This window comes from Hordeum vulgare, chromosome 5H (genome assembly GCF_904849725.1).
Source record: "Hordeum vulgare subsp. vulgare chromosome 5H, MorexV3_pseudomolecules_assembly, whole genome shotgun sequence".
NCBI lineage: Eukaryota > Viridiplantae > Streptophyta > Magnoliopsida > Poales > Poaceae > Hordeum > Hordeum vulgare.
In genome coordinates this window covers 259,095,732-259,107,024 of record NC_058522.1, presented here as the reverse complement: position 1 = coordinate 259,107,024, position 11,293 = coordinate 259,095,732, and positions in this window count along the sequence as shown.

Genomic DNA, 11,293 nt, shown 5'->3' with positions numbered 1-11,293 from the left:
TTGCCTGATGATGCTATGCTTGATACTGCTAGAGATACTACTTTGCCTGATGTTCCACTAGGAGTGTTCCTTGATGCTCATATTGCTAGAGTTACTGCCAATGCTCGTGATGCTTCTGAAACTGCCGATACTATTGAGATAGAACCTGCTTTTGCTCCTGCTAGATCTAGCTCTCCTAGATATGAACTGCCTGATATACCTGAGGGTTATGTTATGGAGGGAGAGATAGGTGATGATTTTCTTGCGTGTAAGGATGCCTATGACGCTGAGAAATTACTTCTCAAGTGGAAGGAAAAAATCTTGGGAAGCTAGGATGAAAAATGACCTGAAGTTTGCCACTTCGCCTATCTTTGTCACCGATAAGGATTATGAATTCTCTGTCGACCCTGAGATAATCTCTCTAGTCGAATCTGATCCTTTTCACGGTTATGAGTCTGAGACGGTCATAGCCCATCTTGCCAAACTATCCGAAATAGCCAACCTTTTCACTAATGAGGAGAAGATCTGCCACTACTATATCCTTAAGCTGTTTCCTTTCTCTCTAAAGGATGACGCTAAAGTCTGGTTCACCTCTCTTGCTCCTGGATGTGTGCATAGTCCCTAGGAGATGGTCTATTACTTCTGTGAGAAATATTTCCTGCCCATAAGAAGCAAGCTGCCTTGCAGGAAATATACAACTTTGCTCAACTCCAAGAAGAGAGTCTTCCACAAGCTTGGGGGAGGCTCGTCCAGCTACAGAATGCTTTGCCTGATCACCCTCTTAAGAGGAACGAGATACTTGATATCCTCTATAACGGACTTATCGATGCCTCTAGAGACCACGTAGATAGTTGTGCCGGTTGTGTTTTTAGGGAACGAACTGTCGAGCAAGATGAGACTCTACTGAATAACATCTTGATCAACGATAATGCTTGGACTATTCCCGAAGCACCTCCTAAGCCAACTCCTAAGAAAAGAGGTATTCTATTCCTCAGTCCCGAAGATATCCAAGAAGCCAAGAAATCTATGCAAGAGAAAGGCATTAGATCTGCAGATGTCAAAAATCTACTACCTATCGAAGAGATCCATGGTCTCGATAACCCAATACAGGTAGTGGAAGTGAATTCTCTGCGTAGGTTTGATGAGAGTGATATTCGTTTTGATAAACCTGCTAGCCTATGCTTTGATGAATTTGACAACTTTGTTGCAAAACAACAGAGTTTCAATGATTATGTTAGCAGACATTTGGAACAAAGTACTCGTATGCTTAGCCATTTAAGTGCTTGTGTAGACAGAAATGTCAATGATCTGAAACTTCTGAGTAAACATGCCTCTATGATTACTACTCAGGTAGAACAAGTACTTAAAGCTCAGAATGACTTGCTCAATGAATTAAATGACAACTCTGTCAGAGTCATTACTAGAGGAGGCAAAATGACTCAGGAACCTTTGTATCCTGAAGGTCATCCTAAGAGAATTGATCAAGATTCTCAAGGAATCAATGCTGATACACCTAGTCATCCTAAGGAGAAGAAGAAGGATGATAGGAGCCTACACGCCAGTTCACCAAATACTATCACACCTGAAGAACCTAATGATATCTCTACGTGTGATGCAGAAACACAATCTGGTGATGAACATGAACCTGGTGACAATATGGACAGTGATGTTCATAATAATGCTCAACCTAGCAATGATGAGGATGTGGAGATTGAACCTACGGTTAATCCTGATAATCCACGACCTAAGAAGTACGATAAGAATGACTGCACTGCTAGGAAGCATGGTAAAGAAAGGGAGCCATGGGTTCAGAGACCTATGCACTTTCCTCCTAAGCCATCCAAGAAAAAGGATGATGAGGATTTTGAGCGCTTCGTTGACATGATAAGACTTGTCTTTCTGCAGATGCGGTTAACTGATATGCTCAAGGTGTCTTTGTATGCCAAGTACATGAAAGATATCATGACTAATAAACGAAAGATACCAGATCTTGAGATCTCCACCATGCTTGCCAACTACAGTTTTAAAGGTGGAACTCCTAAGAAACTTGGTGATCCCTGAGTGCCCACTATACCTTGCTCCATTAAAAGAAACTACGTAAGAACTGCCTGATGTGATCTTGGAGCCGGTGTTAGTGTTATGCCGCTCTCTCTTTATCGTAGACTTGAGTTGGATAAGTTGACACCCACTGAAATTTCTCTGCAAATGGCCGACAAATCAACTGCTTTCCCTATCGGCATTTGCGAGGATGTGCCTGTTGTGGTTGCTAATGCCACTATCTTAACAGACTTTGTTATCTTGGAATTCCCGAGGACGATGCCATGGCTGTCATCCTCGGAAGACCCTTTTTAAACATTGCAAGGGCTGTTATAGATTGCAACAAAGGCAATGTCACTTTCCATGTCAACGGTAATGAGCACACAGTGCACTTTCCGAAGAAACGATATCCAGTACATTGCATCAATGCTATCGAAAAGACTTCATTGATTCTTATTGGGAGCTTTGAAGGCCCTATTCCTCGTGTCAAGATGAAGAATGATTTGCTTGTTGGGGAGATACATATCCCCATTGAGGTGACTTAGTGACTATTCGAAAATTCTCCGTTCTCTTTTGCGATTCGAGAAGGTTTTGTCATAAGGACTTGATCAATCCCATTGACGGATTTCTTTCGATGACCATGAAACAGATGAATTAGAGAGTCACATACCTCTGTTTTGAGTTTTCCTTTTCTGTTGCTTAGAAGAAAAATGATAGAATTAGTCTAGTTTTTCCTGTTTTCTGTTTTAGCGTCCCGGAGAAAAATACCTCGAAAATAAAAGTTCTCCGATGGTCCTGAAAATTTAGTATGATTTTTTCTGGATTTTTTGAAAATTTCTGGGCCTGAGAGCTGGCCTGGGGCCAGACCAGTGGGCCACAAGCCCTGCAACCGCCACCTACCCCCTGGTGGCGGGGTGCAAGCTTGTCGGGCCCACAGGCACCCCTCCACTCATTCCAGCTCTCAGCCTCTTCTTCCACCTCCAGAAAAAAATTTGTTTCGCAGCTCAAACCCGTGTTCTTGCTCATTTGGCTGTGATTTTTGATCTCCTTGCTCAAAGCACCATTCTCCGAACTGTTTGGTAAGTGACTCCTCCATTGGTCCAGTTAGTTTTTGCTCTAGTGCTTTATCCTTCATGTATTCTTGCTACGTTGGTGACCCTGTTCTTGAGCTATAAATGTTGATTTTAGTTGGTCCCAAGTAGTTTTAGCGCGTGATACGGTCTCTAGGCACTAGTAGGAGTAGTTGCTACAAGTTGGGTTAATCCTTATTCACTTTTCTTTCGAAGTCTCTAAAAATTTCAGAATTTTTCAGAGCTAGAAAAAGGAAAAGATGAGGAGGTTCTTGAGAGGCTCTTCAAGCCGTAACCACAAGGAGGATGAGAAGAACTACCCCAAGTACATAGTCCCTCGAGTCACAGAAGTTCGAGCGTGCGAGTGGCCAAGTGATGAATTTTTGCGCGCTGCCGGACTTTATGAAGACTTTTATTACTTGGTGGAGAACGCAGGTCTTACTGCGTTTGTTGAAGATAAGTGCCCACAATATCTCCTCCTCATCAATATTTTCGTTCAAAGCTTCCACTTTTATCCGAGGAAGAATCCTCCCATGGTTGAGTTCATGATATACGATGTCCCCCAGTGCATGACGTTGCAGGACTTTTGCAATGTATGCAAATTACCTTATGTTGGGGATATCCGTGACCCTTGTCCACGGGACTTGGAGGATTTCGTTGGTTCTATTGCTGTTGGAGAGGAGAGAGGAGTGTCTCGCGCTAGAATTGCTAGTATACATTTTCCTGTGCTTCGGTACTTCTCACTATTTGTGGGAAAATGTTTGATTGGCCGTGGGGAGGCTGTATCACTTAGTTCTCCAGACCTTGCGGTTTTGCGCGAAGGCCTTTATAACGATAAGACTTATAGCTTGGGCGCTATAGTAGCTCAACGGTTGAACCTGACCTGTTCTAAAGGTGTTGTCTATGGAGGTATCTATGCTACCCATGTTGCCAGACACTTTGAGATACCGATTAGACTGGGAGAGGAAGGAGAGATGCTTCTCCCTAAGAGATATCTGGATTATGACAGCATGGTTCACCATGATTTTCTGGATAGAGATGCTAGTAGACGGATGATTTATAACCTGGTGTTTAGTCAGGGTACTTGAGAGACTATTACTTTGCCTGCTCCTTCTTTGTTCGATCTTCATGCAGGCAGGTACACTATTATGCCCGTGGACATCTACACATATTGGGGCTTGGCCCAACCACAGGCGCCCGTGCCCGAGCCGCCAGTCGAGTACCAGATGCTAGTTTATCAGTGGGAGCCAAAGGAGCTCACACAACAGTGGCATCCACAGTCTGCTCCAGAGTATCCCGGAGCTGGTTATTTCCCACCTTGGGAGTATGTTGGGGATATTACCTGTGAATGACCCGCCCTAGTTGGCCGGGTTACCAATTAGGCGATTCACCCAAACAGTTATTTGGGCCTTGTCCTGGCTGGATCAAGGTCGGGTGACGGTTTATGATTCCTGGGAGGTCTCCAAGCTTCGGAAGATGGCGACTTAGAGACCACAGGGGTGACGACTTGCAGGAAGGAAAGTATCCTTGTAAACCCTAGGGGTTCGACCTGTATATAAAGGCGAGTCCCAGGGGAGAAAAGGGGTTAGAATCATCAAGTGCTACGTCTGGCGAGTTACGCCCTCCTTGTAATCGAAACCACATCAATACAAACCAAAGCAGGACGTAGGCCTTTACCTCCTCACGAGGGGCCGAACCTGGGTAAATCGCCGAGTCTCTCCCGCTTAACCCCTTTGAGTCGCCACCAAGGTGCGATGGGTCTAGTACCAAGTCCTTTCACGAGGACATTTGCCGTGAAAAAACCACGACAGTTGGTGCCCACCGTGGGGCCTACGCACAGTGGAGTTGAGTTCTCAAAGGGAGCCCTACCAGGGTTTGGGAGTTACGCGATGGGGCTCATGACTCGGAGCCGCCGCGGGATAACCTACATCGACAACCAGCAATGGGGACCTGAAGCGGATTCGATTGAATCTGGTTACAGGGCCCCCTTCGGCAAGATCAACATCTTCATCGGTATGATCGGATCATCCGCGCCTGAGCCGGACATCTCCACAGACATCGTCAAGCCGGCCAGGTACGTCCACCAAGTCATAACGCCAAATCTGACTCGCCCGGTCTTTGTGGGGTTCACGCAGGGATCGGAGGAGCCAGAACGCTCGGCGACTCAGGAAATTATACCGGTCAACTCTGATGAAGAATCATCCATGGGTGACTCAGATTCAATCCGCTCTCTGCATGGGGATTGTCTTGGGAGCTTGTCACTGGCCATGGACCCAGAAATCCTTGACCGAACTCGCCGCCAGATCGCCATCTACATGGTTGGGGTGACTCAGCCCACACAAAACCCTACTGGAGGCGATGGAACCGGCGAGACGTCCAGGAGCCCGGCCGCAGTCCTAGTGGATTTAGCGGCAGAGATCACAAGGCTAATGGCGACTCCCCTCACACCAGAGAACCAAGAGGAGATAAACACGGAGCTGGCAAAACTCAGAGAGGCAGTGGCAAAGGCTCATCGGGACGCCGAGATGGAGTCCGCCAGGATCGAGACTCGGCAAGCTCAAATTACGGCCGAAAGGATGCGTTTAAACACTGACAACTGGCGGCTCGAGAGACAGCAGCGTGCGTTCGACGCCGTCCATTAGCGGAGACACCAGGGTCGCCTGCCCCATGATCTCAACCTGACCCGCCTGTTCGACACTCCACGAACCCCTAGGGCGGGAGCCGCCCCGGGGGGAGGACCGGGCGGCCCGCCTAACCCGCCGGCTCAGCCGGTTGAGGATCACATTCCCCGATTCCGGACGCCTCAAGGCCACTTTTCCAACCCGGTGGATAACGTGCTTGCCGCAACTCGCCATCTGGAGTCTCTTCCGATTCACGGCAACACCCCTGCCGAGATAGAAGCAAGGAACGCCATCGAGATGTTGAAGACGGCGGTGGTTCAAAACGCCCAGTTCTCACATAGCCTCGAGAGATTGCATTCCACCCCCCAGGCAAGTTACACCAGGAGCCGGCCAGAGGACCAGCCCGCCGTAAACAGCGGGCCGCGACGTGTCCCACAGGACAACCCGCCTGAACGGAACCCGCCGGGCCGGGATCTCCCGAACACCCAAGACGCCCCGGCCCCCCTCGTCGGGGGCGGAGGGCGAGTTGGGGTACCATGCTTGTCCCCCACCCTTCGTAACGAAAAGATGCCCAAGGACTTCAAAGGGCAAAGGAAAGTGCCTAATTATACCCCGGCCCTCGAGCCGGCATCATGGATCAAAAGTTATGAAATCGCCATGGACATGCTCGACGTGAACGAGGCGGTTTGCGCCAGATACTTCACGATGATGCTCGAGGGGTCGGCACGCACTTGGTTGAAAAACTTACCTCCCAATTCCATCCAGTCCTGGGCCGAGTTGAAAGAACGTTTCATCAAAAACTTCCGAGGAACTTGCAAACGTCCGATGACGATCGTTGATCTATAACACTGTGTTCAGCGCCCGGATGAGTCGGCCCACCATTGGTCACGGCGGGTTGCAGAAATTATCCATTCAGGAGATGGTATTACGGCGGCTCAAGCTGTGCTCATCCTCGAGCATAATTCCCATTACGAACCCTTGGTGCAAAAATTGGGGCGACTCAAGCGAAAGGTCCAAGACATGGGAGAACTGATGGACACCCTCACTAGATACGCTGAGGCCGATGATACCAAGGATCCTGGCGAGGATGGTAAGGCTAACTCGCCTAAGAAGGGCGAGTCATCCAAAAATCATACCCGGTTCCAGGGGCGTAACCTTCACAATCAAGGGACCAATGGCAAGCGGAGACCGTAGGAGGAGCCCTCGGACTTAGTCGCCAACACCAACGCCAACAACGGCAAGAAGAAGAATCGGGGGTTCAGCAGGAAGAGGCCGCGTAACTACGAAGAGCTACTCAAAGGCCCTTGCCCACACCACGCCACGACAGACGGTCCGGCGACTCACTCTTGGGAAAACTGCTTCGTGATGCGAGAGTTTCGGGCGGAGGCGATCAAGAAGAGCCAAAATGATGACCCGGACCAGCGTCAGGAGCAATTCGCCGCACCCACCCAAAGACAGAACCCTTTCGGCGGCTTTCCCGAACAGGGGGCTCAGGGAGGCCCACAGCCAGGCGGCGGCCAATACCCGGTGCACCACCAGCGGCGGTATAACCCGCCAGGAGTTTTCCAGCAGCCACCCCCACAGGGGGCTCCGCAGGGTCAGGACGATAATGGGGGCTTCCGGAGCAACCCCAAGCAGTTAAGTAATGGGCAGTATCATGTTTTCACCACTAATGCTTGCAGGCGTGATAAGAAGGTGAGTCACCGGGCGTACAGTGTATCTGAACCAGCGCTTCCCAGATACCTCCATTGGTCTGAGCAAACCATAACGTGGAGCAGGGAGGATCACCCGCCAAAAGTTGATAACCCGGGCGATCTGGCGTTGGTCGTGGCTCCCCAAGTCGGGGGTTACACCCTATCAAAAGTGCCAATGGATGGTGGCAGCAGCATCAATATCCTATACTTTGACACTTTCCAAAGGATGAACCTATTGGAAAAAGATCTGATGCCTTCAACCACGGTTTTCCACGGAATTGTCCCAGGCAAGTCGTCTTATCCCATAGGTCGGGTCAGGCTCACAGTGGCGTTTGGAACTGCGCAGAATTATAGGTCGGAGTCACTGATCTTCGAGGTGGTCAAATTGAAAAGCCCCTACCATGCGCTGTTTGGGCGGCCGGCTTACGCCCGCTTCATGGCTCGCCCGTGCTATGTCTATCTCAAGCTCAAAATGCCTGGTCCCAAAGGACCCATCACGGTTGATGGAGATAGAAGGATTGCAAAGGAATGTGAAGAAGGGGGCGCGGCTTATGCGGAAGTCGCTTGTGCTGCGGAAGAGCTTGAACACCATCGGGCCAACGTTGACCCGGCGAATATGTCACCCCTGAAGAAACCGACTACAGATTCTGAGTCGCCCCTCAAGTTCAAACCAACGGATGACACTAAGACAATTGATTTCGTGCCTGGCGATTCATCCAAGCAGTTCACCATTGGGACGGGTCTGGACCCCAAATAGGAAAGCGCGCTCATCGAATTCATCCGTAAGAATCGGGACATCTTTGCATGGAAAACTTCTGACATGCCTGGTGTGCCTAGAGAATTCGCTGAGCACCATCTTAATGTTGACCCAAAGTGCAAACCCATCCAACAGTACCTTCGCAGATTTAACGAGGAGCGACTCAAGGCGATTGGGGAAGAAGTCGCCCGCCTTTTAGCCGCCGGGTTCATCGTGGAAGTTTTTCACCCCAAGTGGCTGGCTAACCCGGTTTTGGTACTCAAGAAGAATGGTACTTTTCGTATGTGTATCGACTATACAGACCTCAACAAACCTTGTCCAAAAGATCCCTTCGCTCTTCCCCGCATCGACCAAATCATTGACTCGGTTGCGGGATGCGAACGATTATGCTTTCTGGACGCCTATTCAGGATATCATCAAATCAAGATGGCCGTGGAGGATCAAGAGAAGACAGCCTTTATAACCCCCTTCGGGGCCTTTTGTTATGTGTCCATGCCCTTTGGACTCAAGAGTGTGGGGGCGCCTTATCAATGCTGCATCCAAAATTGCCTCCGTAACCAAATTGGTCGCAACGTCCATGCCTATGTCGACGATATTGTGATCAAGACCCGCCAGGGGGAGACGCTACTGGAGGATCTCAAAGAAACGTTCGGTAATCTACGGGTATATCAGATGAAGCTAAATCCCACCAAGTGTGTTTTGGTGTACCTGCAGGGAAGTTACTGGGTTTCCTGGTATCGGAGCGCGGCATTGAAGCTAACCCGGACAAGATCGAAGCGGTTACATCCCTTGGAAAGCCGGCGAACTTAATCAAGTTCAACGACTGGCGGGTCGCATTGAAGCCCTAAGTCGTTTTGTGAGTCGCCTAGGGGAGAAGGCGATCCCTCTTTATCAGTTATTGAGGAAATCCGATCGGTTTGTTTGGACAAATGAGGCAGACGAGGCGCTCGAAGCCTTGAAACGCCAATTGGTTAACCCGCCGGTCCTGGCTGCCCCAACTGAAAGGGAGCCCATGCTTCTGTATATCGCGGCAAATTCCAAAGCAGTAAGTGTGGCGGTTGTTGTTGAGAGAAAGGAGGAAGGGAAGGAATACCCAGTGCAACGTCCGGTATATTTTATCAGCGAGGTGCTAACTCTTTCCAAGCAGCGGTACCCACATTGGCAGATATTGGTATATGGGGTGTTTATGGCGAGTCGAAAACTTAAGCATTATTTCCAAGAACGCCCTATCACAGTGGTTAGCTCTTCCCCCCTTGGGGACATCATCCAGAATCGGGAGGCAACAGGACGAATCGCCAAGTGGGCAATAGAACTTGGGCCCCATCACATACAGTATACTCCCCGCACAGCCATTAAGTCCCACGCCTTAGTTGATTTCGTGAACGACTGGATGGAGTTACAGGCTTCGGAAGAGCGGTCTGATCTCACTTACTGGACCATTTATTTTGATGGGTCTAGGAAGCTGGAGGGCTCGGGGGCTGGAGTGGTGTTGGTATCCCCTCAAGGAGATAAGTTCTGTTACGTTCTCCGACTCATGTTTTCGTGCACTAACAATGCGGCAGAATACGAAGCTCTGCTTCACGGTTTGCGACTCGCTAAGGAGATGAATCTAACACGAGTCAAATGCTTTGGCGACTCTGATTTGGTGGCACAGCAGGTTTCGGGTACCTGGGATTCTCGGGACCCCATGATGGCGGCTTACAGGCGAGCTGTGTCTGATGTGGCGGGTCATTTTCATGGTTATCAGGTGGATCATATTGATCGGCGCCTCAACGAGGCAGCTGACGCCCTCTCACGACTTGGCTCCCAGAGAAAACCGGTTCCTCCTAATGTTTTTCTAGATATCTTAGATAAACCATCCGTGACTCTACCATCGGAGGATGAATTAGCAATACCAGATCCTAAGTCTCAGCTTGTAGCGGCTCTCCATGTCACGCCGGATTGGGTTCTTCCTTATCTGGCTTATCTCGCTCGGGGCGAGTTACCGGCAGATGAAGTTTTGGCTCGTCAAATCGTTCGGCGCAGGAAATCCATGGTCATCATCGATGGCGAGTTATATAAGAGGAGCGCCTCTGGAGTTTTTCAGCGATGTGTTTCCTCCGAAGAAGGATGCATAATCTTAAATGACATTCATTCCGGAGACTGTGGGCATCACGTCGGGTCACGTTCTTTGGTATCAAAGGCTTTCCGTCATGGTTTCTTTTGGCTGACAGCTCATGCAGATGCAGAAGATATAGTTCGTCGGTGCGAAGGGTGCCAGCGTTATGGGAGGCAGGCTCATGTGCCGGCTCAAGAATTAAGAATGATCCCCATCACTTGGCCTTTTGCAGTCTGGGGGCTGGTCATGGTCGGCCCCTTTAAAATGTCCTCTAACAAGAAGACCCATCTGCTGGTGGCGGTTGACAAGTTCACCAAGTGGGTTGAGGCGGAACCTGTTGGAGCTTGCGATGCGGAAACAACGGTCAAATTCTTGAAGAAGTTGATTTTCCGGTTTGGATATCCGCACAGTATCATTACTGATAATGGTACTAACTTGTCCCAAGGGGCGATGCAGGAGTTTTGTCGTCGAGAACATATCCGAGTTGACGTTTCTGCAGTCGCTCACCCACAATCTAATGGGCAGGCAGAGCGGGCGAATCAGGAGATGTTGCGAGGGATTAAACCCCGACTCATGGTTCCCCTGGAAAAAACCCATGGTGTTGGGTTGAAGAACTACCTTCAGTGTTGTGGAGTATTCGGACCACCCCCAACCGATCCACGGGTGTCACCCCTTTCTTTCTGGTTTAAGGAGCAGAGGTTGTTCTCCCTACTGACATAAGACATGACTCATTGAGAGCCGCCGCGTATGTGGAACAAGACAATGAGCTGGCGCGTCAAAACTCTTTGGACACCTTGGAGGAGGCGCGTGACCTGGCTGCGGCCCGTTCAGCCATCTACCAGCAGGATCTACGACGTTATCACAATCGCCGGGTTAAAAGTCGGACCTTTCAGGAAGGCGACTTAGTTCTTCGGTTGATACAAGATCGTGCAGGCATGCACAAGTTGTCACCGCCTTGGGAAGGGCCGTTCGTCGTCAGCAAGAACCTCCACAATGGCTCTTATTATTTGGTGGATCTCCGGCCTAACCGGCCAACA